At 39.3% G+C, this 23,888-nt stretch overlaps 1 protein-coding gene across 1 annotated transcript in view; it reads left to right on the top strand.

Annotated features, from left to right (window-relative positions):
- The window catches only part of CNTNAP5 (contactin associated protein family member 5), a 479,983-nt gene that overhangs the window by 88,582 nt on the left and 367,513 nt on the right, over positions 1-23,888 (top strand). The gene's annotated exons all lie outside the window — the stretch shown is intronic.

A 23,888-nucleotide genomic window follows, 5' to 3' on the forward strand; every position in this document is an offset into this window, starting at 1 on the left:
TGACCATGTGACTCCATTAAAAGTTAATGTGCATTTCCTATGACAAGCCTCATGGCAAAAGAAGACTCTTTTGATCTTTAAAAGGCTTTGCCAAGCTGAGGGATATATTTGAATAGTATATTTATTTGTGCAAACATTTGCAGGTAATTAGATTTTGAATCGCAGAGCTTGAGGATTTTGCAGGAATGATTCACATTTCAAAGGGTTTAGAATAAATGCCAGTTCTTGGCACATCTCCAGAGATTTAGGAGTGCATGAACCAAAAAAATTAAGGATTCACACAAGGTTTTGCTAATTGTTTAACCACCACAAAGGGTCCTATAAGAGGCCATGTTTTGAAAGGGACATAGAGAAATGGCTAAACCTTCAGAGATGTGAGAAAGCAAGTTCAAAGAGGGTGGTGATTAAACAAAATCCCAATCTTCATGTTAAGAATGATGAAACCACGGAATCCTCGTTTTTGCACTTTTAACTGAAAATGTTCTAAATCTATAGCATAATTATGTATATGGCATTTGAGTTAGTAACTCATCATGGAGGTGGAGGAGGAAGATACATTTATTCAAGATGACAAGCAATTATGGAGTTCAACTAAGCTGTCTGTTTGTCATCTTTGAAAATTAATTAATCAAATTAGTCCCAAAGTTGTTCTAAATTTAACTCCTGTTCTTGTCAATGGCATCAAATCTTGCATTAAACTAAACATATGCCCTTTTTACAGAACTGATAGGATGTTTGGTGTGTGTGTGCGCGTGCGCATAAGCATAAGTGTGAATCAGTACATTTGCAAACTTTTAAGGTTTTTAAACAGTAACATAAGTATCAAAATACGAGCTAGTGCATTAGAAAACAAGATTTTGCTCAATTTTTAATCTTTTTGTTTTTTACACGTTCAGTTTTTACCATGTCTGCGTAACAGAAGAATAGGGAATTAATGAATACATGGTCTCAATTTTTCTTGCACTTGGCACTGAAGAAAACCAGCAATTTACACTATGTTGGAAATAAATGGCAGTTTTCATGTTTTTGTTTGTTTGTTTGTTTGTTTGCATGGAGAGGCCTTTTAAAAATGAAAATTCTATGACGTGGTTGTTGCACAAAAAAACTGGGTCTTTTTTGTGTACAGTTTTTCACACACAAAACTCCAGATTTTGTGTGCGCATGCACATGCGTACGTGCACACCCTCCCCCAAATTTTGGGAGGGGAGATGGCTGAAATATGAAAACTCATTGAAAACATGTGCAAAGAATTTCATAGTCTTACCCACTGTGGAGAGCACTTTTGATAAAACTGAAGGAAGAAGTGTATGCCTAGGGAACTGTGGCTTTTGTTGCTGTGTTACAGATGTTATCAATACATCAGTAAGAGTGTGTGGAGCACACTTTTCCATATATTAATTTCAGATACCTTCTCTTGGTTTGTGGCATTGTAAAAAGAGAATAATTCACATTTCTTTGGTACCATAAGTAATATAGCATATCTTTCTCGAAGCCTTAAATCCATCTATATTTATTTGTGGGTAAGGTACACTGGGTCAGTGGTGGGAGATTTGTTCTATTACATTGTTCAGTCTTGCAACCATATTGAAGTTTCTTTGAGCTAATTCTCTGACTAGCAGTTCAGTGGTAGAAAATGTATCACTTCCTATTAGTTAATCTGGAAATCTGTTAATGTAGTGCTAGTTCATCAGCCTCCCTTTAACCAAGATTTCTAGCTCCTTAGGCAATCTTAGCTGTGATATAATAGTATGCAACAGTGGTTCTGAAATGATGAGTCAGGATCCTTGGGGGGCATAAGAGTTGCCCGTCTCTGTGTGTGTGTGTGTTCAGAACCTGAAGGATTTGATCTCTCTTCCTTCTCATCTTTTCCCCAAACTTTTGAAAGTGTAAGATTTATACATACATTAAGTACTGAATTTACTTAAATAAAACTGTTATAATTTGAATAATGTACAAATTACATACTTATGTACATTCTCATAAAATGCTAAAATATGAATATACACAAGTGTGCAAATTAAAATATGCATTCTAAAAATATAAGCACAAAATAAATACTATAATATAATAAACACTATAATAAACACAATATAAATACTACATAAACTTCCCCCCATATATTACATGGAGTATGTGTGTGTGTGGGAGGGGGGCACCTTCACATCCACATGTAGATGTAAAGGGAGGTCCCAAGGGTAAAAAGTTTAAGTACCAGTGGTATACTATATTCTCATATTTTCTTATTCTAGATGAAAAAAATGAGTGTCAGCCCATGGAGAAAGTGTGAAATTGGTGTCATTTCTTTTTGCATGTTGTGATGTATTTGGAGACAAAATATTACTAAAAAAACCTTGGTCTTTGTGTAAAAATGTTTTTGTTCAGAAAACTGTATTATACACAATGCACATCGGCTTTTTGAGCACATACACAAAAATCCTGAAATGTAAATGAAAATTGTTGAAAAACATTCAGATACTCTTGTAATCTAACCCAGCTCCAGAAACTATTCACTTTAACACCCCCAAATAAAACAAAGATTTATAACCTTATCAGCATCATAGACATATGATATTGTGGAAGTGAAACACAAGCAGAATTTTATGCCACAGTATGTTGTGGGATTTGGATCTCCAATAGGGCTTTGTTGGATACCTTTCACTGAATAGCACCAATGGCTCATCAGTTGTGCAATTCATATATAGTTTGGGGTCAGAATAATCTTGAAAGCCACATGTGTAAGTTTTGTACAGAAGTATAGCTATGATTATAAAACAAGGGTTTTGGGTAGAGTAACAGCTGATATTAGAACAAAAATGACAGGAATAAACATGTAACAGATAAACAATATTACTCATATTTTCTGTTCAGTATCTAATTTAAAACAACATACTCAAAAAGTAACTATGGCCCGGCGTGTGTGTGCCCCATTCAAGCCTATGGGGCTTGAATACATGTGAGTCTCTATTTTCGCGGGTGGGGGACCGATTCCCCCACAGAAACGGAGGGTCATCTGTACTTGTTACTTTTCTTCTAGTGTTTTCCTATCGGAGGTTTTGTGGTAATAACAGCTGATACTGCCTCAACATACTGAATGTAGGGGCAAGTAAAAACTATAGTCAATACATGCACAATTCAAATGTCATTCCTATGGATATTTACCCTAGAGCAGAGTGACTGTTCCTTTGCTACCTATCTTGTGCATTACCCCACCTTTCTTTGCTCTAGAATTAGACGTTTTATGGTAGATCATCTTTCACTTCCTCTGGGTTTTTTGGGTGAACTTCTTCTCCCATCAGTACAAGCAGCATGAATATAGATGAAGAAACCCTGCAGGCAGCTGGGAACAATTGTTTGCAAATGGTCTTTGCAGTGTTTGCTTAGTTCTTCCCGTTAAAATTGTTAAACAACCTTATGTATGTGTGTGTTGTGTATTTGATAAGGCAGTATTATTCCACATAGCAAACAACAAATAAATCATCATTGTCACCACCACCACAAATTTTTGTCCCAGTTATATTTGGCCCATAACATCAATAGCTCCCGTAAGTGATATATTTGCGTGTTATATAAAAATTAAGGCTATGATTCTAAAGTCAGGGACGTAGCCAAAAGGGGGGGGGTCTTGGGGTCCGGACCCCCCCTTCCATTAGAAAAATGAATGGTGTTTGCTGCTGCGCTGCCGCGCTCAAGCCCCATTATAATGGTGGCACTTAGTCTGGACACCCCCCTTCCTAAAATCCTGGCTACGTCCCTGCTAAAGTTGTGTGTACAGTTGACCCTTCTTATACATGGAATTTTTATACATGGATTCAAGCATACATGGTTTGAAAATGTTAAAAAAAAGTATGAATTTCAGATACCAAACCTTGATTTTCCATTTTTTTAAAAAAATAAAGGACACCATTTTGCTGTCATTATACAGTATTTAATGGGACTTGAGCATACACAGGTTTTGTTATATATGGGTATCTTGGAACCAAACCCCAGCATATAACAAGGCTCCACTGTAATTCCTATTTAATTCAAGGTAGGCCAAGATTCTGTATAGGACATGTAGGTAAAATGTTGTAGCTGTACTCCATCTCATGAAACAAAGCCCTAAAACCCACCTTAAAAGCCAGGCAACTGTACGGAGTGAAGCTTTCCCCCAAGCAAGCCACATTGTAATGATGAATTGTGACAGGCCCCCTGTGCTTTCCTGCTTCTGTTTGTCGTACTGTAGCTCACTGATGGGATGGGCTGTATATGTTGCCCTTTAGCACCCTACTTGCCACTGCTTCAAAACCCCTCTCAGTGTAGATGCCTAGCTTTTAAGGTGGGATCTGGGGGCATTTGTGTTCATGGCAATGTTGCCTTCCTGCAGGTAACATGTACTGTGGCTCAACAAAAAAAGAAAAGAACAAAAATTGTAAAATACAAAAAGAATATGTCATGTGTTGTGCTAGGTCTTTGTGACCCCTCCACCCAGTTTTTGAAGTGAAAGTTAGTGTTTCAGGTGTATCTCCCAGTCTTTGACACATTTTTCATCCCGTCTTGTGCCTCCAGCCAATTGCTGGTACAACCTCTTGGCACTACTTTAAATTTTGAAAGATTTTTTTTCATTCCATGTTTCAGTTCAAAAAGAGATCATATAGATATTTCATGGCACTAAGTAGTGATTCAAATTTGGCTCTGAGGCAAATAAAACTCACACCTGTCCTATTTCTGAAAAGGAGGGGAAATGTGTCACCTTGCCAAGGCATCTGGGCAAACAATCCACATTGTTCTGGTCATTTTATTTATCTACCTTCATTGCACTGATGGTTTACTTCTCATTAGGGATGTGCTGGGACACTTTCCATTTGGTTCAGCTTTTGGATGCTTGACACGTGACCACCACTAGTTTAGATGGGAACATTGCCTTTGCAACAGAGAATGAAAAATACATTCAAAAATATTTGGAAAATGGTTAAAACAAATGCATTTTTCAAGTGAAGAAAGCTTGATAAGACTGATGAGAATCATCCTGGACTGATGAGAATCTTCACAGTTTGGGTCTTAGCTGGTGAAAAATTCACACATGGTTGTTTTGTACCAAAAGTAGCATTTCTGTGCATGAAACTTTGTATTCCTGCAGAGAAAATAATATTCCTGCATAGAATATTCAGCAAAATTTCCCACAGGCTACCTAATTATGTATGTGTAACTAAGGAGCTCGACAGACTGCCCCAAAAGGGCAGGCTGGAGCTGCCTGGTTTTGCTCCCAAGGGACACCACAGCGCGCGGCCGACACAATGAGTGTGCCATTGGTGCACTGTCATGCATCAATGATGCAAGAGTGGTGCCATGAGGTCCAGACACTGTGCCATGCTTGCATCATTATGGTCACCATGGGAACGGGAGGCCGCCATGATGGCGGCATCCATACGGACCAGCGTTTGGGAGTGTACGGTCACTGTACACTCCCAAAACCTAGAATCAGTGCCAGGACAGCTCTTCCCGCCCGTTTGTACCAGGCCTAAGTAACATCTCCTGGCTCAGCCTCCCCTAGTCCACCTTAACAGGTAGCAGCAAGGTCAAGTGAAGGAGATCTACTCAGCTAGTGATAAGGGTGGAAGAAAGAAGATATTTCCACCCCCCTCCTGCCAGTGAGTGAAGTCCCTCTGTTGGAAATGGAGTTGGAAGTGTCACTCTCCTTGTGCCCTGATCACCAGCTTAACAGACCTCTTTCATCCAATCCGGCTTCTGGCTAATAAGATTGTGCAGTCCTATGAATACACAACAATTTCAGAGCCATAACTCTAGGTTATAAATCTGTAACTGCAATATTGAATGCCATCCAATATTTTCTGTGCAGAAAATGCTGTCTCATACTCTTTTATTGGAAAAAGAGCCACATCCACATATTGGGGGCGGGGGGGGGGGGAGTCTTGAATTTCATACGGAATTTGAAAACTACATCATTTGTTAAGACTTTCTTGCAGCTGGAAGAGAATTGTTAAAATTACTAATTGCTTTTTTTTAAAAAGAAGAAAATCAGTGAAGAATTGCACCATTAGAACAGAGCATAAAAGACAGTTTTGGCCTAATTCCAGTAAGGATGCTCATGGAGCACAAATCTCTACCATCATGGATAGTCCTTGATCCTTACTTCTTCTCTGGCTGTGCAACAATAGCCAGGCTCTGGACTGGGGAGAGGAGAGGAGAGGATTTGTGATCACATTTTCATCCCTTGAGCACATCCAGCTGCTCTTCCACAATGGAGATACACATTATAGGGTTTTTTTTTTAGGGACTCCCAAAGGACAATGTTCTTATTCTTCTTTGCCGATGATAAGTTTTTAACAGAGAAGGGGTCATGATATCTCCCTCTGTTATATTTCTCAAAGTACATGTACCAGAGGTTTGAGGCATTTATGGGATCCTAAAACTTTAAAACCCAAGGCCAGAGAGTATAGTAAAGTTTTGGGTGCCTACTTAAGCTCAACAAGGATGAAGCCATTCTGATTTCCACAACTATGTTTGATAACTGAATTGCTGTTACAGATTGCTGCTATTATGCCAATGTAGTATCTTGGCACAGTGGGACATGCCACAGGAGCTCTGTTGAAGATATCAGATTCTGGGCAGGGTCATACAGGAGGAATAGATTTTGATATATCATAACCCCATGCCATTTAGGGCTTTATAGGTCAAGACAACCATCTTGAATTGAAGTAGGAAACAAATTGGAAGCCAGTGTAGCTGGTGTAGGACCAGGAACATATGCTTTGAATCTAAAGTGCATGCAAGACTAACTATCCATCAGTCTGTCTGTCTGTCTGTCTGTCTGTCTGTCTGTCTGTCTGTCTGTCTGTCTGTCTGTCTATCTATCTATCTATCTATCTATCTATCTATCTATCTATCTCTTGAGACAGAATAGGTTTCCCTCCCCCTCCTCTCCATCTATACAGTGGTACCTCGGGTTACGAAATTAATTCGTTCCGCCGCCGCTTTCGTAACCCGAAAAGCCTTCGCAAGCCGAAAACCCATAGGCGCTAATGGGGAAAAGCCGCGATTTCGTGTGAAATAGCGCCGAAAAGCACCAAAATTTTCTTCGTAACCCGAAATAACCTTCGTAACCCGGAACAGTTATTTCCTATGGGATTTTTTCGTATCCCGGAAATTTCGTAACGTGGGTATTTCGTATCCCGGGGTACCACTGTATATGGAAAGACAGAGAGAGAGAGAGAACTATTCTGTCTCAGAATATGCCTCCTCTCCATAGAAAACAAAAATCAGGCACCTTCATGTCAACAAAAGCAACGATCAACTTGCTCCTTTTACTTCTTGTGTAAATAGGTAGTGTCTAGTTCCTATGATTCCTCACCACTGCTTATGTTGGCAAGGGCTTCTGGGAATTGTAGTCCAAAAATTTTGGAAGGGTGCATAATTCCTACCACCCTTCTAGCTATATATACAATGTAGAATCCCTTGATGATCCATAAGAAATAAGCCCAGCCTTATGACTCACACAATTCAAGTTTAAGCCAGTTGTATGTCCTGTCTGTAGTCTAGGGCAGGAGTGTTCAAGCTGGTATTCACCATTTATTTTGAATTACACTTCTCATACTGTCTGATCATTGGCTGTGCTAGAAGTGGTTTATGGGAAGTGTAATCCAGAACATCTGTATGTCCTATTTGCCAGCTTCTGGTGCAGGGGCTAACCCTAACATTACAACCATTTCTCTTTATCATCAGCAAAGGAGAACAAACACAGCCTTTATGAGGTCCTGTGGTCTCATGCAGCCACAAAAGTTCTTCTCTAATGGTTTTTCCATTAGCTTCTAGAAAGTGGCAGCACCATGACTGCTAAATAAAACAGCGAGGATATAACACACAGCACACACTCATATTTATACATACATCTCACAACATCAAGGCAGGGTTAACCTTTCTTAACAACAGAGCTCTTAACTTGCAAACTGTCTTCTTATCTAAAATATTCGCTTGCATAAAGCATTCTTCTTTTTAAGGAAAAAATGGATTTTTCCCTTAAGAAATGCATTTTTGTTTGAGGTTACTGAGACATGAAATGATTACTTATCATCCCATGAAATGACATTACATTTTAAATGCAATGGTACATGGGCACTTACTACTCCCTTCATCTCTGCTAATCCACACTCACAGTCTGCAAATTCAACATCCTCTCTCAGCTTTATGGAAAGCAGTCAAGCTCCATCCGAATTATAATTGCTTTTCAGTGTGCCTTTCTGCATGTTATTTGATTTGAAAAGATTCCCTTCCAAATAAGAAAAAAAATAGCAAGCACCATTTGGTGTATACCTCTTCTATTTTTAATCGGCTGCAGTCATAATTTGAAGGATTGCGTGAAGCTGCAGAGAAAGATGAAAACGGAGCTCATCTGACCATGATGAATTTGAAAATTCAGCATGCAGTTCAAACTTTATTGATGTTTTAAAATTTCTCCTCATAACACATGGACATGTCTATAGAATACTTATGACATTTTATGTCTTTATCACTAGTTCCATGGCTTGCTTTAGAGTCAAGGGCTGCAGATTTACAGTGTGCAAGGAATACATCTAGCAAGAAAAGGATGAAAGATTGATACCTACTAAGATAGTGGCCTCCTTGGATTTCAATCTGTCTGAAAATTACGCACAGAGAGAGACATAAACACACACACACACACACATACACACACGTCATTACAGCCTGAGGGAAAAATAGTAGTCGGAACTAATAGAATCATCATGGAACAGATCTGTTTGGTTGAGAAGGTTATACTTACAGTCCCTAATGTTAGCTGCAGTTGTCACATTTGAGTATACAGTTGCTGGATAAACACTAAGTTATGGCAGTAATTCTGATGAGTTCATATTCGGCTTCCCACAGCTTATGTTCCATTTTGGGTATTATTACCATAGAAGCATAAGCTTAAGTACATGTATGTGGAGATAGCTGTGTTGGCCATGTAGCAAAGCACAATGACATCCAAAATCCACAAAACTTTGATATCTTTATTGATCAACCGAAATGCACAAAATACATCTTGCAAGCTTTCGAAGGTCCACTGGCTTCTTCATCTGGCAAAATTGTTAAAAATGTTACAGGAAGAAAAATATGATGTAAGTTACAAGCTGAATTTTTCTTAAGGTGTTGCTGTTCTCAGTTCAGGTGTTGTTGGAGGGACATTGATGAAAGCTGGCCCCCGCTCTTTCTGGCCATGTGGGTACTCCAGGAATTTTTTTTTTAAGTTCCATTAGCAAGCCAAAAAGAGATGCTTCTTGACTTTCATGTATGAAAACAAGGAAAGTTTTCTATGAATCCACATCTCAATCTGTACTTTAAAGGGGTTACGGTTCAGCATCATGAATAAAATTCAGAATAAAAAACCTGAAAAGATGCATAGGCACCAACTGATACTGCATCAAAGTTCGTATTCTCTATTATTACTGGCAATGATGTTCCAGGGTTTAGACAGGAGTTTAACTCAGCTGTTCCTGGAAATGCCAAGGATTGAATATTTGACCTTTTCATGCAAATCATATTCACTATCGGTGAGCCACTGAACCATGGCCCTTTCCCCAAAAGATGGACCTTGCATTTGCACTTCCTTTGTATCTCAAATGCTTTTAAAACTGAATAAAAATCAGGGTACTGAGGTTAGGTGGTGTGAACTTTGTCCTGGGACATATTAGGGCATAATAAGCATTGATTTTTTTTCCTGTTTATGTTTTATTGGCTTTGACTTCTGAAATTGTTTCCCTATTCTGAAGTAGGCAGCATGCAGTTAAATACAGAGGCTTGTGTACAATTAACTGCTTCATATTTACATGAAATGTAAACACAATGTCCTTTTTAAAAAGGCTGAAGTTGTTTCCTAATTTCCAGTTTCTTATTGGTGCAAAACTGAAATACAACTGAATCATCCAGATCAATAAGGATGTGGTATTTATATTCCAGTGAAGCCCAAATCCATCTTTTAAATACCTCCTTTTTTAAAAAATTGTCATAACTAAGATATTCCCCCTTTTAAGATAAAGAAAGTCATTATTCCAAACTACACAATTGTTTATCTGTAAGTGATATACAGATGCATGATAATCCCAGATGATAATCATAAATAAAGAAATGAGCATCTACACCCCAAAATAAACTGTGGCATACCCCAAATCATACACTTTACATCCAGTGAAGTGCATTTTATGAGCTTCAACTAAATTCCATTTTACCTGAAGCTCTTTGAACATGTACATGCAGGACAACTTAAGGTGTGCCAAAATTTGCTAGGAACTGAGTCTGTGTACCCATAAATAATCAGCATGCCATGCAAAAATCATGCACACTTGCATCCAGGGCAGTATCTTCTGTTACAGACCACTGAATCTGGTCTCATATAAAGCTGATTATAAATGCAGAACTCTGTCAGATGTGCCAATGCTTGCCCATTACCACAGAAATTAATCCAGAGAATAGGGTAATGCACTTCTCTACTCTAAAAAATAGGAATATGCAAAAGCTAGATTTGGACTTCAGAGACATAGGACTTTATCACATGGGGAAAATTTGGGGCTTAAACAGTGAAAATCATGTGAAAATCATGCAATCACGTCATGATTAAAATGCCATTATCCTGGGAACAAACAGGAAATAAACAACAACAAATCATTCTTGGGATAATAACCGTGAATGATTTGTTGCTGTTTGTTGCCTGTTTATTCCTAGGATGATGGCTCTTTAATTGCAATGTGTGTGAAAATGTTAATCGCGATTGTGCAATTTTCACACGATTTCCGCTGTTTAAACTCCCGATTTTGCTCATGTTTTAAAGTCCATATAAACCTTACACCTTATTCAGCTCAGTGATTTAGCAATGCTTCACAGTTCTGCACAAATAAAGAACTAAAAACTGAGAATTGAAGCAACAACCTTCCTCATCAGATTTCTTAGCTAAACAGTGTTTGACCTTTAATATACTGAATTCTTCCTACAATTCATAATAATAAAACTAAAGGAGGATTCTTTCCTCCAGGCCAAAACATGTAAGTTATTTTAAAAAATAATAAATATGATGACATGCTGAAGCTATTCATAGCTGAGCAAGAGTAGCATGATACATTAGGTCCCATATGATAATCCTACCATTGTTCAGTTATGGATGGCTTCAACATGATTAAGTTCATACTCTTTTAAAGCAACTTTCCAGGATCCAGGGTGCAACTATCGGGGTGGAGTGGGGGGATGGAATCATTACTCTCAGATACGAACTCTGCCATTTCCTTAGGGGGGAAAAATACTTTCAGTTCCTAAATTTCTAGCCATTACCACCCTCTGAAGCTGATAGGGTGTGATTTGCCCAGGATTACCCAGTGGGTTTACAAGGCCAAACCCCACTCTCCAGAGTCACAGTACAGTGCTTAAACCACTGCACCACAGTGCTCACATACACACTGGCTCACACAAGGTCCAATGGTGGCAAATTCACTTTAGGCTTTGGTCTGAACTTTAAAGAGGTATCCAGAGTTCTGAAGCCTATCTCCAGACAGGAATCTAGAGCAGAGTCACCACCTAAACTGACATGGGAGCCACTGGCTCCTAGGGGAAAAATCTATGTGAATTATACACCACTTTGTGTTCCATAATGAGAAGAAATGTGGAATATGTGTTTTCACTTTGGTTGGATGCTTTGGGAGGAATTGGGGTGGACACAAAGCGCTTGTGTTTGGCTGCACAAAGGCATTGCCGAATGTGTGATTTCAGTATGTGGTGAATATCAAATGCCTTATTCAGAGAATCGAACTCACACATGGTTACAGACAGAAGCTAAGTACCAGTTTCTTAATCTGTGCAGAAAATCCAGGGAAGTTTTCTGTCTTTCATTGACAAGTGCTGTCATATTCTCTAAGACTGAGTCAGTTAGGTCTCTTGCCAGTTGTAGTCTGTTGTCTTTGCTGTTCCCTGAGATCTAAATGCTGTCAGGCTGTAATAAAATCTATTTCTGATGCAAAGATGGCCTGTGTTTTCTCCTGAGATGACGGCTGGCTAACGAGCTCCTAGATCACAATTTCATTCAAGAAGGGTTTTGCACAATTGGCAGAGAAAGAGGCACATTCTGGGACACTTCCAAAGACCTTTTTTCACTTATTTGAATGGGTTTTTCACACATTTTGATGTATCCCAGCTGAACAGAATGTTGCTACTTTTTTCTAATATAAATGAACTGAGGGAGGGAGGGTTGAGATGAAATGGCAACAGGTTTCCAGGCGAGAAAAAGAAAAATACTTCAGGAAGGCTAGAAGTCTTCCATTGTTTTTCTTTCCTTTTTTTGAAAAAAAAATGTCATCCTACAATAAAAAACCCCACATCCTTCAGCTGAAATAAGCTGTAAAATCAGGTGAATTGACATGAATTTTGTAAGCTGCACTCCTATGAGAGCACTTCTTTCATTAGTACATCTCTGTGGAGTTCACTTCACAACAAAGGTTGGATTACAAATTCACATGTTCTGTTTTTGTTACTCAGCCTGTCATTTCCTTTTTCTTTTTCATTGTCAGGAACTGAAATTAGGAGTTACTAGAGAGTTGAGACACATAAAACACTGAAAGAACAAGGGAGAACTTTGAACTCACAGACTATAATACAGAGTGATGGTAGTAGTTTAAATTGTACTTGGCAAAGTTATCTGGTCGCCAGCTATAGAAACTCTACTAAGGACTTCCCATAATTAGATATGGGAGATATAGGCCTGCTGAGATGTCATCTGGTTTCATGTAGTGGACATTGATCCTGTTATATGCACTAAAATAGCTATATGGCAATAATGAACGGTATATAGAGAAAGTGTAAAAATTTCCCAATTCGGCCTTACTGAGCATCAGCCACTGTGAGCAACAGAGATCTGTTCTCCTGTTGATCAGGATGCAGATAGATATTTCCAACCCTCTCCTGTCAGAGACCTATGGTGCAGGGAAGAGTTGTAACAGGGAAACTGCTTCTGATTGTGGCACCTGAGAGTGATAGTGGGTCTTATCCAAGACTGTGAAACGATCATTAAAAGTTTAAAGCAAATCAAGGGGGAAGATACCTTAGTTCGATGCCTCACTGCCCTGAATAGTTCAGGTGGATATGAATTCACAGGTACAGAGAAGAAGACCTTTTATTTTAGTTTATACCATATAGGAACAAAATATTTGTTGTTAAATCTTGTCAGCTATAAGTCAAGTTTTCACCCATCTGTGCTCCAGTCATCATGCTTCTTATTTCAGCTCCCTGAGGTCTTCTGTATACCAAGAAACCAGTTTAGCATCGGGTTGGAGAGGCATTGGGAGCAATCATGTCAATAGTCCTAGTCAAGTCTTGATTCCATCTATTGACCAGGGCTTCAACAGGATAATTCATGATACAGGCTGTAAAACCTCTAAGGATTTTTTAAATTTTGAAGGATCCATTAGCCTTTGAGGGTAGACAATCGTATTTTATTTATTTATTTATTTATTTATTTAATTTATATGCTACTTTTCTCTTGGAAAGGGACCCAAGGAGGCCCATTGATAAAATAGCTTTAAAACTTTGTAATGAAAATATAAAAAACAATTAAAATCATCATGCTACTGTTAGGGCGTGGAAGGATGTGCTGTGTCCACCACAACCACCTACTAAGTTAACCACATCGACAGGATGCCAGGGAGAAGGAATCTGAAGAGATGTCTGCAAAGGTATTCAGGCCAAGAAGAAAAAATAGTCCTTCAAATGCAAATGGCCTTTGGCTCCCGGCTTGAGAAATAACGACAAGAGCACTTCAAGCCTTCACTCTACATGAGGGCTTTAATAGATAAGTTACTTTAATAAATAAAATTACTTTGCCAACCAAACAACCATAACAACAAAACATAGAGGTAGTTACTCTTACACCAACTGTCATAACTGACACTCTCACTCAGGACTGACTGCATCAACATTCCATAATTCAAGTGTCAACTGTCAACTGCCACTGGAACTGTAATAGGTTCCGCTACAGCTCTATCTTGTGGACACATACATGTCATTTCCTAACAGCTACAACTATATTAAATCACATAAAACACACAAAATGTAACAACATAGACTAGAGCACACACAAACACACAATATAAAAACTGCCCTGACAATGGATATAAATGAAAAGCCTGCTTGACTAAAAACATATTTGCCTGCCAGTGAAAGGAAAGTACTGAGGGAGCCAGCCTAGCCTCCCATGGAAGGGAGTTCCAGAGACTGGGAGCATCCAGCAAAAAGACGCTCTCTCATGCCCTCACCAAGTGAGCCTATAATGGTAATGGGACTGAGAGAAAACCTTCCCCCTTAAGATCTACAGGGACATTGAATAGCCATGACCAAAAATGATCTGCCCATGACAATTCAAAGGAATTAATCACTTCTGCCCATGGTTCTATATGTTTGGAAATGAAAGGGTGTGACCTGCTGAATTTGTGGGCTCTGAGACCAGATGGGATAGGCCCAAGCCCAAAGTGTTAGAAGGTAAAGGGTTGCATACTGTATATATCAGCTTCACATATATACTGTGTGGATCTGAGCTGATAGTGACTGACCAAGGGATAAATGTCAACGTGGCAATAAATGTGTGCCTGCTGTTTAAAGAAAAAGAAGAAGGACCAAGTTGGGCATAATTAGAAATAGAATCAGAAATAGAAGTACCAGTGTTGCATGGGCTTCATACAAATCCTTTGTAGGATCACATCTGGAGTACTGTGTTCAGTTCTGTTACCACACTTTAAAAAAATCTTGTTGACCTGGAAAAGGAATAGAAAAAGACAACTTATCCATGAGAGCAGACTCCAGGCAAATCTGCAGTTCTCCAAAGCTGCTGGAGAATGCAATATGGTGAATGCAGATGCACTTGTAATCTGGACGGAATGCTTCATGTAGAGATCTGGCTGGATAACAGAATGTTGAACTAAATATCTTCTTAGTCTAATCCAGCATGGCTATTCTTATCTTGTTAAATCAGTACAAAGGTTGAAGAATCAAGAATATTGCTATGAGATTCTGTTAGATCCATTGAAAAGAAAGTTCCCAATTTACTAGTTAATATAACTGAAGGTTTCTTGTGCTACAGGATGCAGTTTATCAATAAGTGCCACTTTGAATGTGTTATAACTTGAGGGGGGAAAGCCAGTAACATCTCTGCACTGGCAGATGGATTTCCCAGCTGCTCAAGTGGGCAAGCCAGCCTCAGGGAAGAAGGAAAGAGGCTTTCCTTGCCAGAAAGTACGACTACATCACCCTCCCTTTCCACTTCATTAAAAAAAAAAGGATATAAAAAAGCAAGGTGGCAAACAGAAACAAAGGGGGGGAATTGCATATGCTGTTAGTAGGAGTGAATATAGGGCTGCTCACACTCCTTTTATATGGAGATATTACAACTATTCCGTCCTTTTCACGTGGTTGTGATTATTTCTGAATTCTCTCTCTCTCTCTCTCTCTCTCTCTCACACACACACACTTTGTTTTCTAGCTGCACTATAAAAGGGATGCAGTTTCCGGCAGTAAGCTCTTGTTTCTGTTACACGTAGAAAAGCAATGCTGCTGAAAGTGGGATTTAAAAGTGGGATTTATCACACTCCTAAGTAATGTTGAAAGCATTGTAGAAAAATGCCACATTTATGTCTGTAAAACAAAGTAGGGTGTTAAGCATATGATGCTAAGAAGAATTTTATCTCTTCTCTTTGTTTAAAAAAAATGAGTATTTTAAACCATAGGGAAACAATTTACAGTTTGTCAAACTGTATGCATGCTGTTTGATTACAGCAGTATCAGCAAAATTTACTAGGATATTAAAACATGAATATAATGAAATGTTGGAAGCAAAACTCTCAAAGTCAATAGTGAAAGCCAGACATGTACAATGTCAGTTTCTTAATCCATAATAAATCATGTATACATCATTACAGAAGTTGAATCATTACTATGCAGCTTTAGCTTTTGATATGCCTGTTTGTAATAGGGATTTTGACTTTCCTTTAGTTATGTGTCAGTGGCTATCAGGCTTTAAAAAAAATATTTCCAATTCTGAAAGCTTTTATTAGGAAGGAATTGATGATTGTAAGTTTTTTGAGCTTTATTTAATGATTCTAAGTAAACACTTCATGGCTTCAGAAGCTGTGTCTCACAAAATCTTTCAATTTAATGGTCCTTGGAATCAAGAAAGATCACAGAATGCAAGCAGCAGATCCTTCCTTCTAGTAAAATTCACAGAATTTCAGTTGTTGATATGTCATGTTTGAATCCGTCATCATGAGCTACCATACAGATACCCAAGTTCTCAACATTTCCCTTTCTAGGGAATGGGAAGAACATGGGGGTGTCTTTCCAAAATATGTATACTCAGCTAAGATAGTGTAGTCTCTTATTTTAATCATTCTCTTGACTAACAAGAGTGCATATGTTTTACTCATAAAATCATTGCTTCAGTCTTACTGGCCTGCGGGAACAATAAGAAGTGGGAAGCTGGTACAAATTACTTGAGACTGGGGATGAGAAAGTGGGCCTGGAGTACAGCTGTGTTGTTCCCCACTCTCAGTAGTATCACTTTTTGGTTGATTGTTTTTGACATCCACTCTAAAATTGGCGAATTTAAAACAAACAAACAAATAAATAATGATAGACAAACTTGGAAATCATGTATAAAGGTTTTTAGCTGGTGCTCCTAGTGTGGCCACGTGTGTAGCTTACTTCCATTTTTTTTTCTGACAAAAGTGTTTTGTGTATGGGCGTCAATTCTTTATTTCTTGGTTTTTTAAAATAGCATCGCTAATGTAATTTTTAAAACCTTACAAGTTAATTGTCCCCATATTTCAGGCTGGCAGGTACAGCAGCTGGAAGAGAGTAGGGGCTCATGGCAACCTTTTGGTTCAGTTTCATAGTGTCTTTGATTATATTGATTAGCATGTACTTAGGGTTGCCATAACTCTCTTCCACAAAACTGGGATGGGGAGGTCAGATGTCTCACCCCTTCTCAGCCTCCCAGCCAATCAGGGAAGCTTCTACCCGGAGAAAGGGGCAGGACATCTGGCCACAAAGGCCTCTGGGGCCTGCTGTGACTACATGTCCCAGCAGCCTTTGCATCCAGAAGCCCCGCCCCTTCCTCTGGCCAGAAGCCTCTCTGATTGGTTGGGAGGCTGGGAAGGGGTGGGGCATCCAGCTGTGCCTCCTGATTATTGAGGCTGCAGCAATGGGCTGGAGGACAAGGCGGGATGGAAATTGATGGGATGCCCCAGCCCTGTGAATGTCCTGGCCAAAATCAGGACATGGCAACCCTACATGTATTCTGCTTGTACTTTTAACACAAAAAAACCCTTATACCTGTATATTAAGAAATCATCCTCATTGAGGGCCATTCTCAGGGATCTGGGCCCTTACTTATTGTCTTTAATTCTAAATAAGAGATTGCACAACTCATTCCTCTGAGAAATGTTGCACTTTCCTTCAAGATTAGGAATATGCAGAATTTGGCCTGAATCCTATTGGTTAGTCCCAGCTAGAGTAGACCTGCTGAATAAATAGCTGAATGATAAATCAACATTTATGTAAATCCCAATGATTCAGTGGGTCTGCCTTTGTTCAGGTTGTTGTTGTTGTTATAAGCCTTCATGTTGTTTCCAATATATGGCGACCCTAAAGTGAACCTATCATAGGATTTTCTTGGCAAGATGTGTTTAACGGAGATTTGCCTTTATCTCCCTCTGAAACTGAGTCTGTGAGTTGCCTAAGGTCAACCACTAGATTTCCATGTTCAGGTTTTTATTTTTTATTACTTTCTGCACTCATGGTTTTTTTCCACTTCTCATACTTCTGTTCTTCATCTAAGAATAGATCATAAAGTGGAATCATTATGACTATTTATTTTTATGTTTAAGCCCTCTCCTATTTTGCTAGAATATGGTGATATTTTGTACAAAAATACAAATGTACTTTGTGAGACAAATGTGTGAATATGTGTCAAAAAGAGAAAGATGACAGATGATGGAGAGAGAAAATGAAACACACAAACAAGCTGTCAATTTAATACTATCATAATTGGAATTCATATTTTGCCCATTTTTGCATTCAAGCAAATTAAATGTTAGATTTTTAATGAAGAACCTAAATTCATATATGAAAATCTCTATAGCAATTTTGACACAAATTTAGAAATACATTAGGGAGGATATACTTGAAATCCTAACCACACTGAAAGGGCATGTGAGGGAGTCAGAGGTCCATAAAATGTTGCAAATTTCTGCCAAAAGCACACACACCAGTTTAGGCCCTGCTGGTCAATTACTGACTGGTTATATGAAGACGTCCTACCTGCATATAGATGTATGTATGCTTTGTTCTTCTAAAGGAGGATACTGATTGTTTTCAGATCCTGCCTTACATGGGGCTTGTCTATGTGATTAAAATACTTCTCATTATATTAAATTAGAACGTGACTCCTCCTTGTGGGAACTGGAGGAATTCAGGTTTTTTGAGGATGGGGGAATGCCTTAAACTCTGCAGAAAATGGAATCGTGGTTTTTACTGGAGTATCTGCTAGGATGCACATTATCACACATATGGCTGTTGGTTAGCTTTGTATGGCAGAAGGAGAATGAATAGATATGATTTGCATATAAAGGTGAAGACAGTTAAATGTCGATATGTATTCGCCCCCCCCCCCAGCAATTTCCATAATACAATTTGCATAATAATGTGTACACCAGCCATGGTCGATCTAGAGTTGTAGGTCTGCACATGCAAAGGACTGCACAGAACTTTGAATGCAACCTCTGTGTGTGTCAGCAGCAGGTAGCAAAGCTAGCAGGTGCAGCCCTGTCATACCCTGATGCTTTTTAGTACCCTTGCAGCTGTTTCTGGCAAACAAGATGTTTCTGTTTGGGGGAAAAAAGATCTAGACAAGCCTTAATTGACAAAACCCCAAATATAGTGAAATAGTCAATAGTGACCCTGGAGGCTCTGAGGGATATTACTGGTTATAGGATATTTGGTGCAGTGGTGGATATGAAAACTTTGGATAATGCCCATGGGGCACCTATGACTTAGTGAGAAGCTTTCTTTTATGTCATAGCCTTGCTTCTTCTATCATAGCAAAAACCGATCAATCAATCAAAAAAAAAATTATTTATCTAAAGTACCTAGCTATTTTTGTTTTTTGGGGGGGATCAATAATTGAAAAGGAGATGTAGTTGACCTTTACGGAAGTTAACTCCTACAATACCTCTAATATGGTTTGTCAGGTTTCTTAGAAATGTCAGCTATTTCTGCCAAGCATGGTACTGTGAGCGCACAGTTCCACCTACACCCTTTTCAGGATAAACTTCACTTTTTTTTAATGACATGATTTAATTTTGCTGCAGTGAAACACATTGTAACTTTAAAGTATGGTAGGACCTCCATAAACTGGGCCAGCAGAAGCAAGTTGGTTTGTACCTTAGGGTTTATGTGTTAGGACTACTGCTAATTGATTTGCAGACATAAATAAACATGTAATTCCTCCAAACTCAGGCTGAGCAGCAAGTCATTCTGTCAGAAAGCATAGAGGAGAGGATTGGTAGGGCTAGTCATAAGTCAATACCCTCCAACTGTCCCAATTTGACTGGGAGAGTTGCATTTAATTGTTTTTAAGGTGCTTTCAAAACATCCCAGCTTTTTTCTCCTTCTCCTACTTCCCCCCTTTGTCCTCAGCTTACTTCAGTTCCTGCAAACTGAACTCAAAGTGTGATAGTACTGTTGTTGATAGCAGCTAACCGAGCAGGAAGGAGCAGAGAGAAGACAGTGGAGACTTGCACTTCTCAGTAGACTCTGGCAAAAGCAAACAGCTGTAGTCTCTTCTAACTTTTGTGTTCTTCCTTCTTAATCGTTTTATCTTGACTGCACTCTAATGTTTGGCCACACGTGTCCCAGTTTGCATTTGTGAATTGTTGAAAGATATGTGGATCTACTTTGGATTGCTCTTTTTCTGATGGGCACCAGTTTTCTATAGGCTTGTCTGTGTGCCAGCTATTCTCTAAAGAGGTGGGAGGGATGCTGAGGAAGCTGTAATCATTAAAAAAAAAACCCACCCTACTATATTCATAAGTAACATATGCTGTAGTAATAAATATTATAATTGCATAGATAATTTCCATTCTGCAATGAATATCAAGTATGCCCCTTTGAGCATCTAATGTCTTCATAAATTTTTGGAGCAGGTTCATGGCTTAACTGTTAACCAGATGTATTCAAAGGGATTTTGAGCACTGCAAGGGTAAGGCTGGTGTAATTTCATTGACTTGGATCATCCACATTTCTCCAGCTAGAAGAACTGGGCAATGGTGGGACAAAGGCTGTCCAAGTTTTGCTAGGTTATCCGAGGATGAACCTACAGAGGCCCAGGACATATAAGCTCCTTACAGATTACCAGACTTTTTTTTTAAAGTATAATACCTCCTGGAAAGTAGCTTGGCATAACTAAGCACATCCATGCTTGAGAAAAATCCCATCTTCATGCTTCTGTAGTCTGATTCAAAATATGCAGTAAATTAACATTTCTTCACAAACAAAACCTTTTCGTTCCTTGACTCTTTTAACCTTAATGTAGAATTAACATATCTTTATATATATATGAGTTGGAAGATGTGGTAGAGTCTGAGATTCTACTAACCTCATTAATTATATACTCAAGTTTACCTCTGAGGCAGATTCAGTGACAAGCTATGGGTTTATGCTTGAGTGAAATCCACTGCTATGTATCCACTAAGTAAGATTATAGGCAGGTAATGGAATAAGAAATTAGCAAACCTTTTGTGTATTTGTTTATTTTTTGTTTGTAACTTCATTTGTATTGTAAAACTGTGGGTTCAAAAGGCCAATGGATGATTGAACTCAGCTGGGGAATATTTTCTGAATTGCCTTTAAAAGAGAGGGAGGGATTGGAATGCAAGACATGGAGATGTTCCTTCCCTTCTGTTCTCTGCCCAATGCTATCATGAGTTATATTGGGTGAAAGAAAAATGTGGCCCTCCACATTTACAGCTCTGACTTTTGTGGATTTGATTATTTGCAATTTTGATTAATATGTTCTCTCTAGGAATCTCTTAAATCCTCCAGAGCAATACTGCTGGAAGCTGACCATAAAATTGTGCCGGAGAACCTAGAAGTTCCTTGAGAAAACACTTATCTAGGCACTTGCAGGTCCTCCATCATGATTCTATGATCAATGTCTGACAGATGTTGGTCATAGAGTTGCACTGGAGGACCTGAAGATTCCTAGAGAGGTGTTAAGGATAGGTTTTTTTTAATTTGCAGTTTTCTCACATTCACAGGGGTCCTTTACCCCTAACCCTAGCGAATGTGGAGGGACCACTGTAAATGCAAAGCACCAATTAATTATTTGAAGGGACAATGGATACCACATAATAAAATAAGTATTTTCAAAATATAAGAGTTTTCAACGGCGGGGTACAGACCGCCGCTTTGCGGCGGTCTGCCGCCGCCGCCAGTAGGTCCGCGGGGGAGCCGGAGCCTTCAGATGGCCCGACTCCCGCGCAGACCGAAAAAAGAAGCTCCAAAATGGAGCTTCTTTTCAAGTCGCGTTTGCGACGTAGCGAGGCGCCAGGGGCGCGCTCGCTACGTGACAAGCGGCGCGACACGTCTGGACGCTGTGCGTCCAGTACGTAAAGATGGCGGCGCCCGTATGAACAGGGCGCCGCCATCTTGTACGTATTCAATACGTACTAGGGTTAGGGGGGTGCGGAAGCACCGCCCCTTCCTAACCCTAGTACGTATTGTATACGTACTATTTGGCGGTCTGTAAACCGCCAACAATATGATTCTTGATACATATTTGCACTGTGCATAGTTTCGAGAAGAGTTGCCCAACCTGTCACATTCTAGAGTCATGTACTTTGCCTGCCAGGGGCTTGACAACAGCCTTTTAATTTTTATGGCTGCAGAATGAGTACAGCAAGGAAGCAAGCAAGCACAAGTACCATGTATAAATGATGCTTGTTTTCAGCTTTATGGGGCATGAGTTGTACAGGCTAAGCATGGGGAGAGCTTTCTTTCTTCTTCCTATTTCCTTAGAATACTATAGTCCATTGAAAATGGCTTCTTGGTTGCAAAACAAAACAAAAACACCACTGGCATGTCTCAGTGGCGACTTTATAGATACGGAATCCTCCTTGGAGGCTTGAAGGACAAAGCCTGCAAGAGAGTCTTCCTCCTCTTCCTCCCTTCCCCTCTTCCTTTTTTAATAAGCTATGAACAATCTTTTTGACTGAATTAAGAATTTGTGGGTTGCATGTGAGCAAGATGTTTGAGTGACTTTTCAAAAAAGGTTCATTTGTAGTTTTAGCTTCTTAGCAAATTTCTTGTGCATGAGGTCAACTGTCTCTAGAGAATTCAAATGTGGACTTTGGAATCATAAGGAAATATGGAGAAGAAATAAAGCCCTCTCTATGATTGTTTGTCATCTCCTCTTTCTTCTGCTTCCTTTTAATACATTTTCTCGCTGATGAAACCTGAGATTTTAAAGTATGGGGTGGATTTTTAAAAATTTTGGTTGCCCTAATAAAGATATTAAATGTTGGAATTTTGCTTAAGGCTGACTCACTTATTTCTGTGTTTGTTTCATTTCATTTCATTTGTTACCAGTGGATCTAGGTAAATTATAAATTACAGGCACTCATCATGAGAGTCTTTATGCCCATGCTTTCAGCAGTTCCCCCCTCTCAAAAATCAGGGAGCTGGGTTGAGACATGCCTATACAGTTTGCATCTCATAATCTTTCCATTTTACTGTGTCCAAAAAGTGTGTGGGTGAGATTTGTCTCATTAAAAATTTATGAACTTTAACTGGACTTTAAAACACCATTGTTTTCTGTTCTTGAAAATTCTTTCAGTTTCCTTACTCTGTGGTGAGGTAACTATGTGTAGCATCCCAGACAGAAGATACTTGTGAGAAGTTTAGGATTGCCAAGTCATGGCTATCCCAGGCACAGAGATGTCAAGGCCCAAAGCTTAAGACCTAAGCATGACCCCTTTTGATGACACAGGATGTTACGAGGCACAGCCCTTGGCAATTTTCATTAAGCATTATATGTTAAGCATCAACTGCTGTTGCAAAAGGGTATACCATTTAAATAAAAAGCACCAAGTGTAACAAAGAAGAGGGGAAAACATATTTGTAAACACTTTTAGGAACAGTGTGCTTGTCCTGATAATTTATTTTACCCCCACACTGAGGTCCAGAGAAAAGAGGCCAGGCCCTGGGAACCCTAGAGCAGGGGTAGGCAACCTGCAGCCCGCAGGCCGGATGCGGCCCGGCGAGGCCTTGGGACCGGCCCCAGCCTGGTCCTGCTGCCGATTGCCGCCGGGGTCTTTGGCGTCTCGTGTGAGGGGCATGGTGGGGCAATTGTCTATAGAAGCCTCAGAAGCATGCATTTATCTTAACAGTTTTTTAAAAAATCAGCAAATTTTTTCGTGTGTCCTCCATTTTTTATTTAAAAAGTGCCCTCCATTTGAAAATTTTGACCTACATTTGTCCCGGTTTATTTATTTATTTAATTTTTAAAAAATTATTTAATTATTTATTTTTTGGCTTCGGCCCCCCAGTTGTCTGAGGGACAGCAACCTGGCCCCCCGGCTCAAAAGGGTTGCCTACCCCTGCCCTAGAGGAAATAGGCATTCATTGACACACTGCTTGCAGAAGGTTCTATCTACTATACTACTTGACAATGTATGTTCACACAGACACTATTAAGTGACCATGCAGATGCACAAAGTGGGTCTAACTTAGTAAATTGCTGCCAATAGTTATTATAGCCATGCAGGCCTGTTCCAAATTTTAAAAAGTGGTGTGGGTGGGGAAGCAGTTGAGGA

Source organism: Sceloporus undulatus, chromosome 1, assembly GCF_019175285.1.
Source record: "Sceloporus undulatus isolate JIND9_A2432 ecotype Alabama chromosome 1, SceUnd_v1.1, whole genome shotgun sequence".
Classification (NCBI taxonomy): domain Eukaryota; kingdom Metazoa; phylum Chordata; class Lepidosauria; order Squamata; family Phrynosomatidae; genus Sceloporus; species Sceloporus undulatus.